The 15,692-nt window shown below is 40.1% G+C and overlaps 1 protein-coding gene and 1 long non-coding RNA gene across 3 annotated transcripts in view; one reads left to right on the top strand and one right to left on the bottom strand.

Annotated features, from left to right (window-relative positions):
- The window catches only part of Pfas (phosphoribosylformylglycinamidine synthase), a 205,416-nt gene extending 192,069 nt beyond the window's left edge, over positions 1 to 13,347 (bottom strand). For both annotated transcript variants that reach the window (XM_067104532.1, XM_067104534.1), the window contains exon 1: positions 13,248 to 13,347. The gene's annotated coding sequence lies outside the window, so the exon portion shown is untranslated. The remainder of the gene's footprint in view (positions 1 to 13,247) is intronic.
- Positions 1 to 15,692, top strand: part of LOC136838874 (uncharacterized) — a 530,691-nt gene that overhangs the window by 376,147 nt on the left and 138,852 nt on the right. The gene's annotated exons all lie outside the window — the stretch shown is intronic.

Below are 15,692 nucleotides of genomic sequence, written 5' to 3'. Positions count from 1 at the left end.
TCCCACGGGTATAACATCGCATCCACCCCACAGCCATAGGGTCCGAGGTTGGCGCAATATAAGCATCGCAACGGTGATTTAGCGATGTTTCAAACAGGTCTATGTTCACTGGCCATCTCCTCCTTAGCTTGTTGAAAACTTCCATGCCCAGCGTCCATTCTGACCCTATGATTTGGTTGGGTCTTGAGAGAGCATCTGCAATCACGTTGCAGCGACCCATAACAAACTGAGGGCGGAGAGAGATCTGCAAGGTCTCCGTCCATCTCAAGATTCTCTGAGCTATATCGTTGAGAACAACTGAGCGGGTCCCCCCCTGATGTCTCAAAAACGAGATTGCTGTCGTGTTGTCCGAGAAGACACCCACCGTTCGGCTCTTGAGCAAATCTTGAAAAAAGTGAAGACCCCTCTCCACCTCAATCAGCTCCCTTGCATTGATGGATAGGGCGGATTCCTCGCTGGACCAAATCCCTGAGGCGAATTGGTTCGTCAGATTTGCGCCCCAACCCACGTCCGAGGCGTCGGACCAAAACAGAAGCTCTGGTGGGGAGGTCACGAGAGAGATTCCTGATGCAAGACGATCCTCTTCCATCCACCAGAGAAGGTCGTCATGACAAGCCGAGTCCCAAGGGATCAGGACAGAGTCGTCGTCGAAGTCCCAGCTCCTCCTGAGAGCCAGTTGGAGTGCCCTCATGCAAAGCTGAGCTCCAGGAACTAGATGGGCCAGAGAAGACAGATGGCCCAAGAGAACCCTCCAAAATGCCGCAGATTGCTCCCTTGAGGATAGAAATTCTTCTGCTATTGAGAAGAACCTTTCTACCCTCAAGGGAGTCGGGAAAGCCTCAAAATCGAGGACTCCAACCTGATCCCCAGGTAAGTCATAGATTGAGAGGGTGTCAGATTGGACTTCTCGAAATTTATAACAATTCCGAGAGTCTGACACAGGTCTATTACCAGGTCCCTTGCCCGGATCATTGCTTCCTTCGAAGAAGCCAGAACCAGCCAATCGTCCAGGTACCGGAGTATCCTTACTCCGGCCTGGTGGAGAAGAGCAGATACAGGAGCCATTATCCTCGTGAACACCTGAGGTGCCGTAGTAAGACCAAAACACAGGACTTTGAATTGCCAAGCCCTGCCTCCAGCTACGAAGCGGAGGAACTTGCGTGAAGATGGACGAATAGGAATCTGAAGGTAGGCGTCCTTCAGATCTATGGACTGAAGGACAGACTGGGTAGTCTCCATATGAAATTTGGTCTTTACAATAAAGGTGTTTAGGATGGAGAGATCGATAATGGGTCTCCATCCTCCGGTCGCCTTGGGCACCACGAACATGCGGCTGTAATAGCCTGGAGACGGAGACGCGGGCTCGATCGCACCCTTCTGCTGAAGAGCTCGGATCTCCTCCTCCAGCGCTATCCCTCTGATGGAAAGAGGGGAATACGAATCGAGGGTGATGGGAGTCCCAGAGAGAGGGGGAGGGGTGTGGAAAGGAATCGCATACCCCTCCCTGAGGACTTCCACCACCCACGAGTCTACACCTTTGTCCCTCCAAGATGTCCAGTGAAGGGACAGACAGCCGCCAATCTGAACCGGACAAGGGAATGACTCCTAGCGGCGAAAACCCCGTCCTCTAGGAGATCGCCCACGGGGAGATTTCGCAGGAGGGGCCTGCGGCGCTGGAGAAGCCGCACGCTTATTGACAAAATTAGATTTTCCGCCTCGATAAGAGCCCCTACCTCTACCGGAGCCAGAAGTAGAGGCGCCGACATTAACCCCAGAACCACCAGAAGAGGCCTTCCGGAGGAACCTGGCTGAAGAAAAAGAGGGCAGTTTGACCGCCTTAGAAATAGCTAACTGGGCTGAAGTAGTGGAGTCATCTTTAACTTCACTAATGACTCTTTCTAGAGTCTCTTGCTCAAATAAATCCTGACCTGCTAAGGGGGAGGACAATAATTGGGTCTTTTGGAATTGTTGTACATGCGGAGGCAAATGAGATAAGATACCTTCCCTTCTCTTGACTTGAAGGAAGGTAGCGATAGAGGCAGCAATATTGGAGGAATTAACTAGAGAAATGGAAAAAGACTGAATGAGAGCCTCAAAGATCGAGGGATCCGGAGGGACCCCGATTCTTTAATGAAGTTAAGGAGAGTGGAAAGGAGCCAGAAAAAAAAATTATTTTCCAGCTGGTGACGACCTAAAGATTCTAATCGGAACATTCATCATACTGAGATGCTCAAAGACCTCTTCTGAGGAAACAGGGGCCGAAAGCCTACCTAAAGCTACGTTAGGTTTGGGAGAACCCGCAAGATCAGGCGAATCCGAGCTAAATATAATTTCTTCTTATGAGGAAGAGGACAAAGTGAAACCTTACCTTCCGATAGTGAGAGATTGAAATCTATTTCTAACATCTTGGATAACCTCCGAAATTCTATCGTAAAGATTGACTCTATGCTCTGATTTACCCTCCTTAACCTTGGAGGAATAAATCTTCTCTAAGGCACCAACCTTTTACTGGAGGATTGGAAGGTTCCGGAATGGATTCTGGAATGGAAAGCCCAGTTAGGTACTTAAAAACCTCGTCAGTGGGGAATCAGAACCAGAATCCCCAATTACATCATCCTCATTAGAAACAGACTGAAAATTAGAAAAATCAAACCCAACCGACTTCTGAGGAGGAGGAGGAAAGGTCGAATCTCACGAACACCCAGGAGCCTGAGAAGAAAGTGAAGAACCCAGCGAAGACAAAGGGACAGAAGTAGAAGCAGAAGGAATCTGCGAACTACTCTCACCAGACGAGGGATGAAGCTGCGAATGACAAGGAGCAGCTGAACTCTGCAAAAAGAAGCGGAAGAGTGAGACTGCAAAATATCTGAAGCAGGAACACCTTGCGAAGACCCAGACAATGAACCCGACACCAAAATCGCAGAGGTGGACTGACTCTTCACAATCCCAGACGAAGGCAAAGCCTGCGAACAACCCAGCGCAGGGAGAGCCTGCAACAAACCGGACACAGGTGGAACCTGCGAACTCCCAGAAGCAAGAATATCTTGCGACAACCTAATGACAGGACGAACCTGCGAAACCACAGGTGCAGGAGAAACCTGCGACGACCCAACACCTTGCGGAGGAAAAACACCATCACCATGACCCTGAGAAACTGACCCATCAAGATTCGCATCTATACTGCACGGCAAACCCTGAGATGCGACACCTGAACCATGACGCACGTCAGATCGCTGAGAATAAACAAGTTGAGCTACTTGCTCAGGAATATTTAAACCTAATTGCCTAGCTTTAACAAAATCAATACAATTAATAATATCAGGGGAAAAAGAAATACCCGACTGCACCGGGCCAACTGGTTCCCCCCCATGCCGACATGACACTTCTCGGGGGTTAAGCAGAGGCGGATCATTAATTCCTTTATTAGAGGAATGGCAGACCGAGGCAGTCGGGGGAATGTCTGAAAAAGAAGGGTTAGTGGTACAAACAACATCATCTTCAGTCCCTAATCTTCTATCTAAAAGATTGCCTAATTCAATAAAAGACATCTGCATCGATTCAGCAATCTGATCCGAAAAAGATGCAGAAAATTGACTGACTGATTTATTAATAAGATCAATTATATCAGATTTTGACAGGTGCTCACCGGAAGCATCTGCAACATTTACAACATCATTGCTATTACCCGGAGAAGGTTCGGTTAAGGGCTCCTCGATAACCCCTTGAATAGCAGCCGTCTTAGCTTTAGATTTTCGTTTTTGCACTAGAGATTTTTGATGTTTGACATATCTGGCAAACTCATCAGATGACCATTGTTCACAATCGGCACATTTCTTACTCTCCGTACAATGCCCCCTACAATACAAGAATTACAAATAGAATGTCTATCATTAGACAGGCTACTCATCCGAGTCTTGCAATTTTTACAGCTGCGTCTGGAGTCACACTTGTCAAAGTCCTGTGACGATAATCCTTCGAATCCATATTGGGAATAAGCATCCAAAAATAAAGCAGGTGACAAAACAGGAATAAGGTAATCCTTAAGTTGCAAGTGAAGCGAAGCCGAGAAACCCTTTATCAGGGAGCGCGAGAAAACAACTAATGATCAGCTGAGCGGGAGAGGGGGACGTGGCGCTGTTTACGGTCGTTACCACAGGTGATAATTGGTGGTTTGAGAATTTTTTCTTTATGGGTTAGTGGTACTAAGGTGATAATGTTGTAAGTGTTGTTTTCTCGCGCGTACGAACTAAGTGCTGTATGAAGTATCCAGGGAATGTATTTCTAAAATTCTTTCCCTGTGTAAACGAGTCACCCAATACTCCAGTGTCCAAAATGTATGATGAAGATTTTAGTCCTCCTTTTAGCTTGTCATGCGTGGAGAAAAGTTATTATTTACGGTTCCACATGCAAAGCTCCATGTATAGGTGGTAACCCCCAACCACCACGGGATGAGAGCTACTGCCATTAAATTTCAGTTATATGAAGTATAAACTGAATCCAGAAGCAGACACATATCAGTGTGTTAGGCCGGCCACACACGTGCAGTTTTAACTGACAGTTATAACTGTTCAGTTATAACTGTCAGTTAAAACTGCACGTGTGTGGGTATCTCAGTTGCTCATTTCGTCAGTTCAACAAAACTGTACAGTTAAACTGAGACAAATGCAATGTTCCATATTTTTAACTGAAAGGAGTTACTAAACTGAGCGTGTGTGGGGATTCGTAACTGTACAGTTCTCAATTTCTCATTTCTACAGGTGGTAGTGGTGAGTGCAGTTTGTTGAGATGGCACGTAAACAAAACGAAGTGATTGTTGGATTCATTGAACTCTATTGATCTGAACCTTGCCTGTGGCACTAATAAACCTTCCTTGTTTCTTGGGTAACTCTTTACATATAAACTGTAAAATACTAATAATGACAGAAAACAGCAATATAGAAACTTTACAAATGAATGCATTGCTGCCACTAAATGATAACTAACTAAATATGCGTATTTACATAAACATACATACGCACACACACACACACATATATATACATATACATATATATACATACACACGCGCGCACATAAATTTGCGTGCTTATGTGTGTGTACATCTATTAATACATACATGTGATTTAAAGTATATTTGAGTAAAGAAATCTGTTCTCTAGTGTACCCCCACTATGGAACCTCAAACACAAACTATGAAAGTTCATTGTACAAAAGCAAAAGTATTACCATAGTTAGGCAACATTACCTTTACAAACAAAATTTATATAATAGTTAAAAAGGCTGCTAAAAATAAATATTACCGAAAATGGCATTTCCTTTAAATTTCAATTAAATAATTGACCGCGTAAAGTCTGATGCAGTGACTTTACTGAAGATTCCGTGGTGTTATCAGTGACTGAACATCTAAAGACCCCAATGTTTGCAATATAAATGTAGGCCTACAAGATGAGAAATGGCTTTCAGGACAGTGAAATTATATGAAAATTAATCGAAAATGTCATAGGCCATAAAAGGCCAGTTTTTTTTATCGCGGTTATTGTAATCAATAACAATGTTTAACAAGATGAAAATATATGTGAAAAATCAATTGGTTCTTCACTTAATTCCTTTAATAATTTAATATCAGAACATTGATTTCGCCTTCGTAACCACTTTTTGCACCACTGTTTACGCATTTTAGTTCTCTTTTTTCTATTTGTTTGTAGCATTACAAAGCATACAACGAGAGCGGCAAGATCGTACTCCTCGGAATCCATGGTAAAAACTGAGGGATTGAACTGTGTGTGTGTGTGTGCATTTCATTTTTAACTGACGTCAGTTATAACTGAACAGTCATAACTGTCAGTTAAAACTGCACGTGTGTGGCCGACCTAAAAAGGATAATAAAGTGGTGTGTTGGGACTTGCTCCATGTACTAATCTTGATCATTAAAAATGTAAGCCCCAAAACATAAGGACAGATTAAATTTGGTAGAAGTGACCGAGTGTAATTTGGATGAGAATAGCTCAGCGGAAGTTGAAGTGTCTGCTTGTCGTTATAAAAGAACGTTATGAAAATACTGTCACATTAAAGCAATACAGGAACATAATGTCTAGAAAACAAAAGAAGAAATACTCGAGTGCCACAGTTGATAAACTAATTCAGAAGCAAACTTCACAAAATCGAGAAATATTACATTTAAAAAGAAATACTGACATCTGTTGAACATTTGTTATTAAACGGGATATATATATATATATATATATATATATATATATATATATATATATATATATATATATATATATATATATATATATATATAACATTACGTTTTTGTATGAGAACATTTCATATATCCCAAAGCACAGAGATTTTAAGGGCGTGTCGTCAAAGGAGAAACTCCATATCACTGATAGAACCGCGTTGATTGCTAGTAAAAATTACGATTTTGATTTAAAATGAGGTTTTTAACCTTTTGCCTGTAATATCCGAAGGGTCACAGTGTCCGAGATCCCTGGGGTAAAGCACATACCGAAACATGTCACGATGCTGAAAGATTATACGAACCTAGAGCGATTATGGAGATTGAAAAAAAGACCCTACCAAATATGTGGCTCTAAAGCTCTTAACATCACAACAAGACGTACGGATTAGCGAGAAAATCTAATTTACTACTTTCAGGGGAACAATGACAGGGTCGGTGTTATGACCTCAAAGGAAGTGGTATTTAATGGCGTGTAGGAGAACTTAGTTTGTACAAAAGAGCGTGGAAAATAAACTCAAGAAGCCGTAAAGGGACAAAACATGCCAAGTCTGCATTTTGCAGACATTGTCAGCGGGACCTAGTGTTGCTTTAATTAGAAATTTTTCTACTTTTTATCAGTATATGGAAAGTCTTATATAAAACTGTAACTCACTTCTTCTAAAAGTAAAGTTTCTTGTATTAGTTTCTGATTTGGTAACTCAGTAAAATTCTGTAGAAAAGTGTCGGTGTCCTGTTCCTTGTGACTCATACTCGATGATCAGTGAAAGCCGACCTTGGCAAATCCTGCCACCATGCCTCACTAACGTGATTCGTCTAAGTGTGTGAGACACCTCTCTCTCTCTCTCTCTCTCTCTCTCTCTCTCTCTCTCTCTCTCTCTCTCTCTCTCTCTCTCTCTCTCTCTCTAAACCCAGCTGTTAACGCAGGACCCACATGTAACACACTGCGGCAGACTAGCGCGCGGCAAAATGACAAATTTCAAGTCACGTGAAGAATCGTTTTCATACTTTTCTCTCTAGCCACACAATGAGGATTACGGAAAGTTTATTGAAATATTAGTTTATTCCTCTCAGTCCAAAAGCTATATCAGTTGTATTGCTACATGACAAAATTTTACTGCTTATGAGTAGGCTATGTATAATTCAATCTCCAGTACCGGCGTAGCTACTCGCCATTGCGTACACGCCTGAAAACGCCATCAAGCATGTCAATGAAAGGCTATCTGCGTGATTTTAAAAATTTACGTCTTTGATACGTTGCATACAAACACAAATACAGCGGAGGGGGAGAGGGTAGGCAATTTGCTTCTAGGTAGGAGCTGAACACTGGTTGACTTTTACTGACGTCGTTTGTTCGAGTATTAGACGTACTTTATCCTACATCTTGAAATTAGCATTTTTCGTTTTCATTACCAAGTTTTAATTATCGTTAATTTTGTATGTACAGTACACTTCACTGGATAGAGAATTATGACGTACTGTACATGAAAACGATGCCAGTGAATTCTGAATTCAGTAGAATCTCTTCGTAAGAGGTTAACATGTCATGTAACGTCACGTCACACACACACACACACACACACACACACACACACATATATATATATATATATATATATATATATATATATATATATATATATATATATATATATATATATATATATATATATATATATATATATATGTTTGTGTGTGTATGGATATATTAGTGTAGAAAATGGAAATATATACAATAAATAATTTTTAACACTTGCCGCCTAATACCCAGTCTTCGAATGAAGTTTACAGTGCTCTCTCTCTCTCTCTCTCTCTCTCTCTCTCTCTCTCTCTCTCTCTCTCTCTCTCTCTCTCTCTCTCTCTCTCTCTCGCATTTGCCTGCGTCTAAACTGTTCTCTTATGCGTGATTCATAAAAGTAAGGAATAAAAATAATTTCCATTCCATGTAGCCCATTTTCATAGAGGGAGTAAAACGGCCAAATTTTCCTTCGAAAATCGTGATTTGCATATTGTTCGTTATAAACACAGTATGCAAGAATCACGACTGTAGCTCTGGACAAGGTAAAGAGTGAGACCCTGACCTCTACCTCACATATACAGCTTCAAAAGAACAATGACCAATATTAATAGTAGAGTGAAGGAGGTTTAGTTGTACTCTTACTTAATACGCAAAGGAAAGAGAGGATGAAATCCTAGTAAGGGTTTCTTGTACGGAGTGGCTAAAGTGATAAGAGGAGGGGCGTGTGCTTGTACATACAAGATAAAGTACAATATATCTGGCGCGGGAAAGGAGACGAGATGTTGACGCAATACCGCTGAGCCTTCAGTTCAGGTGCAAGTGGCTGATAGCGTGGCAATTTTTTTGCATACTATGTTCACTCTTCACAGAAGGATCAATGTGACAGAGCCTTATTTTATATTCGGAGACGGAATGGAAGATGGATAGAATTTAGGCCAATCTCTGGGACCTATGAGGTCATTGGGCGCTGAAAGGGCAATTAAGAGTTGAAAGGTGTAACTGGAGGAAAACCTCGAAGTTGCACAATGAAACAATTGATAGTAGAGAGTGGATAGAAGTATAAAAGACAGAATGTGAATGGAGGTATAGCAAAAGGAATGAAAGGGGTTGCAGCTAGGGGACGAAGGGAAGCTGCAAAGAACCTTCAGTAATGCCTACAGTGCACCATATGGGGTGCTCTGACGACACTAACCCCCCTACCGGGTATATCTAGAGACAACCTCATGAGATTAGACAACTTAAGGAAAACACAAAGATATATGTATATATACATACATATGTATATATATATATATATATATATATATATATATATATATATATATATATATATATATGAAATATAATATCACTGTATCATGCTTCTCAGTTATCTGCAGAAGGATCCATAGTACTACTGTTGTTTAGAAATGTATTTGTAAAAATATGTACAGAGCTTACAGCGTTCGTCCATCCTTCAGTGGAGTTCTGCAGATGTAGTATATACATACATATGTGTAACACACACACACATATATATATATATATGTATATATATATTTTATATATATACAGTATACACACACACACACACACACACACACACACACACACACACACACACACATATATATATATATATATATATATATATATATATATATATATATACATGCTACATGCTTATATATAATATTTGTATGAATATATATATATATATATATAATATATATATATATATATATATATATATATATATATATATATATATGTAATGTATATATATGTACAGTATACACACACACACACACACACACACACACATATATATATATATATATATATATATATATATATATATATATATATATATATATATATTATATTAGATAGTTAGTCGACTGTGATGAGGGTAGAGATGGGCGTGGCACAAGTAACTCCCTCCGCATTACAAGCTGAGACCGAGAAGGCTAACAACTGCTCCAAGGGGAAGAGACGTAAAGGCATAATGGAACTGAGGAATGAATCCTAAATGCAAATGAAAGGAGGAATGTCGAGGCTGTTAAGATTAATTGTTTGCATAGTATATGTGCCACAGGGAGAATTGAAAGCTTAAAAATGTGGAGATAAATATATACAGGTTGCAAGATGGTTACCATAGCTGTTTTGAGATGGTCTGGCCATATAAAAAGAATGGAGGACGATCGGTTGTTAAAAAGAGTGTGTAATTCGGAAGTTTTAGGAGGGCAGCGAAAAAGACCTATAAGGTGTTGAATAGGTGATGTGGAAGAGGCACTAAAAAGAAAGGTCCTCAGTATCTAGGATGCACGAAAATGCGTGCAAGATAAGATTTGTGTTTGACAAGATGCTGAAGAGTATCGAGTGGCTAATGTTGTGTTAAGTTTTCTGCACAGGGAGTTCATCCACAGTTCATTATTTAAAGCGTGATTGTAGTTGTGACCATTGTGCTCTCCCTATGTAGCCGCCTTACATACACACACATATATACATTGTGTGTGTGCATATATATATATATGGGTAGATTACAGTTTCGTATGCTGGGCCGCCTAACTCATTCCCTCCGCCAAGGTAAGTAGTTCCACCCAAACAGCTGACGACCAACGACCCGAAATGCCCCGCGACCTTCCTCAGTCTCTCCCGGGTTCAAGAGTTGCTAACATGGCTACTTTCGTGTCTTCCGTGTCGTATCCGACCCACGTGGAATTTGGGGCTAAGAATCTAGTGACCCTTATGGATTTAGGGGTTTTGTGTCACGAAGAGCGTTCATTGCTGGTTTACCTAATGAAAAGTGGCCTACTTGACGATTTCAGCGGGACTTGTGGCAAGTGTGACGAAGGCAGCGTGTCCCTTGTCCCTTTAAAAGCTTTCCTCAATTAATTAAACGTGCATATCCCTTAAATAAAGCCTTTTCAACACCCGCCAAAATGCGGTCTAATGTCGCCGATTCCGACTTGAATGAGGTACGTGCTATTTCGAAAAGTTATAGATTTACTATTTTCACGGCCCTTCTGGGGTCCAAAGCGAATAATAAGGGCACGCCGTCCTATGTTGGGTTAGGTCGGTTTCGTTAGTTTCGGTGGCGACCTGGGTCGCTATAAATAAATCAAATTTTCCCCGTTTTTTGCACGCCGTTTAGGGTCAGGGTTAGGGTCGGTTTCACGTCCGGTTGCGTCCATCTTTTTGTTCCGTCCCCGATTCTCTGGCCGTACCCACTGCCACCTGGTGGTGGGTCTCGATGATATCGGCAGACGAAACCCACAGCATACGAAACTGTAACGCTCCATATATATATATATATATATATATATATATATATATATATATATATATATATATATATATATATATATATATATATATATATATATAGTTTTTGAGTCGACGTTGGTCGAGTTTTTGAGCAGCAAATTGGAGCACGCCTACGAAGTGGAGCACGTCATGGAGTGTGACCATGAGTAGTCGTGTGACCACGAGCTGCTCATCTTTGATGACAGCGTGAGGCTGTCCTGACGTCTCCATCGGGGTATTCTGGTTTGTGGGTCTTGTCCCTGTTGTGCAGCTGAGGGCTGTCTTGGTGACCCGATGGAGGACGTATGTTTGGTTTTTTTTTCTGCCTGCTGTTGTTTATTTTTGCCTTTTTTTTCTTGCAGCTACTTTTTGTTTATTTAACTTGATTTTGTTTAGTGCTGCCTTTTGTTTTTTTTGTATTTATGGTTTTTATCTTTTTACCAGACCTGACTCACTTGTAAATATAACTTAACTTTGTAAATAAATTAATATTAAGCTCATTTTATTGTTTTTGTTGTTTTCCCCTCCTTTGTTTGTTGCATCTGCCGTCAGTCATGACAGCCCCGTCCTGAGTATATTAAAGAACCTGCATAACGACCCACTCGGGTCGTTACAATGGCGACCGTGACAGGGCGGCTCTGTTTTGGCTGGCGGGGTTGTTACGGCATTGGAGGGGATCATGAGTGTAAAAAAAAAAAATAATCTTTTTTTTTTCTTTTAGGTGGGGAGGTGTCACGTTAAGTGATGGTTTTGCGGGAACTGCTGGTTCCCCGCTCGTTCCCTTTTGTGGATTGCTGCCTCCTTACCTTCAAGTTTTTTTTGTTTTGATGTTCTCGTCGGTGAGCTGCCGTTTTTCTTTCGCCAGTCGGGTCTGGTAGGGCAGCGAGAGTAGCGGCAGTGGCAGCAGCAGCAGGCAGTTTTTGGAGTCGACGTTGGTCGAGTTTTTGAGCAGCAAATTGGAGCACGCCTACGAAGTGGAGCACGTCGTAGAGGTGGAGTGTGACCATGAGTAGTCGTGTGACCACGAGCTGCTCATCTTTGATGACAGCGTGAGGCTGTCCTGACGTCTCCATCGGGGTATTCTGGTTTGTGGGGTCTTGTCCCTGTTGTGCAGCTGAGGGCTGTCTTGGTGACCCGATGGAGGACGTATGTTTGGTTTTTTTTTCTGCCTGCTGTTGTTTATTTTTGCCTTTTTTTTTCTTAATGCTACTTTTTGTTTATTTAACTTGATTTTGTTTAGTGCTGCCTTTTGTTTTTTTTTGTATTTATGGTTTTTATCTTTTTACCAGACCTGACTCACTTGTAAATATAACTTAACTTTGTAAATAAATTAATATTAAGCTCATTTTATTGTTTTTGTTGTTTTCCCTCCTTTGTTTGTTGCATCTGCCGTCAGTCATGACAGCCCCGTCCTGAGTATGTTAAAGAACCTGCATAACGACCCACCTGGTCGTTACATATATATATATATATATATATATACATATATGGTTGTAATACAAAAACCTGAGCCGCTCAAATATGATCGTCAGAATATCCTCCCTAATGAATGGGATGCACCAGTAAGCTGGAAAAATAAAAACATATTTGTAAATCATTTGTCGGCCGAAGATCCAGGAGATTTGTGCCTTTTATATTTTCTACACTGTTCCTACGTTTATATATATATATATATATATATATATATATATATATATATATATATATATATATATATATATATATATATATATATATATATATACTACATATATACCTAGAGTACTGTTCAATGGCTTGGAATTCGGTCTCCTTTAATTTCGTCCATCTAACGTGAGAAAAAAAAGATGAAAATAATTTTGTCTTGGGCACGGTTCTGGACCGCGATCCTGGGATACGTTTGTTGATTCCATCGATAATAAACAAGGAACCTCCCAGGTTTGGCCATCTGGTCTAGGCCTGTATTATTACTTCGGTAACGATGAATTCATAGTAATTTACCGAGTATGCAAAGTATATCATTATATCATCAACGACACGTTTTTCTGGTATGTTAGTTACTGAACTCACGAAGTTTTAAGTGAGACTTTCCCTCAAGACATTTTTCTATGTATAGCTTTAGATTAATTGTCTCGCGTTGTTCTCGTAATTAGCCTAATTACATTAACATGGCATCAAATAAAATCATTACCAGAATTATTGGCAATTGACACTCACCAGCGCACAGCAAAATAACGAAAGCACAGCGTTCACTTCTCACAAGTCTGACTTCAAATGCCGGTTTAGCAGGCCGGCCGCAGCTAGACCCAAGTCTAGATGCCAAGTGATTCCATTTTTAACTGTGCAATCCATGCACAACAGCGAGTGCCATTTGGTTTGAAACCTTAAAATTATCTATTAAAACGTACATGTACAGGGAAATTTGGAACTTTTCCTCTTTCCAGCAAAATATTTATATTTAAACATCCATCATTACATTTATCATACATCTTCCAATCAGCCACAGTGTGCTAGGGTAAGATCAGGGTAGATCCCAAGGTCGTCTGGATTAGAGGGACTCGCTGTTGCCCACTGACCAGATGTAATTATAACTTTTCTTTTCCTCATTCTTCCGGAGAAAGCACTGTATTATAGAATGTCCTAAAGAATTGACGTTTTCGTTAAGCAAAAGATATATCGAATGTGTAACTGCAATTCAGTTTGATTAATATCACTTGCCGCACAAATTATTCTTAACAACTGGTTGAAGCTCAAAGGAAAATCGGTGATGAATGGGGAGATCACTCTGAAGAACGTTTCGGGTATGGTTTAGAGTTTGGAGGAAAAGTAACTATATAAGTCCTGCTAATATTCTTACAATCTCGAAAGGGCGTTTATTCTAATTCCAATACTGTAATCTAAGAGTTCTCCATTTGGAAAAATTTACGATTATGGCTTTTCACAAGTATCAGTGCATATGAAAGACGCTTTAGAATCGTGCGTGAGATAAACAAGAACAGTATTCCATACTTTTGAATTTTGCATACGCTATATCACGCAGGTTCCAGTCTTTAGACGTAAATGGAAATATAAAATGTCCCACTGAAGAAACTCCGTAGGGGGTTAGTGTATCAGTGCACCCCACACAGTTAAGGTTTTATGCAGCGTCCCTTCGGCCCCTAGCTGCAGCCCCTTTCATTCCTTTTACTATACCTCCGTTCATATTCTCTTTCTTACGTCGTTCTTTCCACCCTCTCCTATCAATTTGTTTCATAGTACAACTGCTTTGAGGTTTTTCTCCTGTGACACCTTTCAAACCTTTCTGCTCTCAGTTTCCCTTTCAGTGCTGAATGACCTCATAGCGCCCAGCACCTGGCCTTTGGCTTGAATTCTATGTTCCATTTCATTCCACACTGAAGAAAAATATGTTAATGTGCGCAAGACAATGGCCGTAAGTCAAACTAGTAAACTTGAAATGTTACATTAGAACAAAATGTGCACACGTGGTAATATATAAATAGAATATAATAAACAGTTAAAAAAATAAAAAATATGGTTTAACGATACTGGAATGGAAATAATATCCCGGATAATGGGAATTGTGGTTCACATCATGTTTCCCATGAAGGTTTTTGACAAGTACGTGCTTCCATCTTTCAAGAATAGGTTAATAATTATAGTGTATATATATTATGTATATATGAATATATATATATATATATATATATATATATATATATATATATATATATATCTATAAACTACTATGTATGTTATATATAGTATATATGTATATGTATATATATATATATATATATATATATATATATATATATATATATATATATATATATATATATATATATATATATATATATCTATAAACTACTATGGTTATATATAGTATATATGTATGTATATATATATATATATATATATATATATATATATATATATATATATATATATATATATTATAATTAGGAAGAAATCACTAAAACCTGACCATTCAGAATGTTGAGAGTGGGATTGTCGCTGCATAGCCGACCTAAGTTGACCCAGATACCAACACATAAAACTTATCAGTATTCTGATCTGTCCCTTCCCTTTACCTGGGACAGACATTTGGATGGCATGGTCAAAAGGGGCAAGGATAAGAGGTTAAGTGCCACTCCCTTAAGCAGCTTAAATGAACTAAGCTGCTTAAAACAATCATTCTATGAGGCAGAGTGATCACGCTGAATTATCTTTCCACAGGACATCTGGGGAGATGCAAGCTGATGGTCAAGACACCTGCAAGATGACGCATCTTGGGCACAGTCATCATACGGGCCCGACATCAGGGCCCCTACCCTCGGCAGATGCCTTAAAAGGAGCCAGGACAGGAAGATCTTTTCAGTTAACCAGACACACGTGGGAGATCGCTATGAGGTGCTGAGAGGTGCGCCCCCCCCTCCTGTCACCACCTGACCCTCTTGACTCGGATCCAGTTCCTTCGTCACCACATGAATGGACATTCCATGTGAACTACTGTATAGTACAACGAGTGCGATCTCCCCTCGTCATTCTTCGCCAGAGACCCGCTTCCCCCCTCCAAAGTAAAGTACAAGTAAAGACTTTTCAGTCACGACATTTTGCCCTTAGAAGTGTTTATTGAGTGCCAGTATATCTCTGTATCCAGTG

This window comes from Macrobrachium rosenbergii, chromosome 5 (assembly GCF_040412425.1).
Source record: "Macrobrachium rosenbergii isolate ZJJX-2024 chromosome 5, ASM4041242v1, whole genome shotgun sequence".
In the NCBI taxonomy this organism is placed as follows: domain Eukaryota; kingdom Metazoa; phylum Arthropoda; class Malacostraca; order Decapoda; family Palaemonidae; genus Macrobrachium; species Macrobrachium rosenbergii.
The sequence above is the reverse complement of the archived record's forward strand: the minus strand, read 5'-3'. Positions and strand labels throughout refer to the sequence as shown.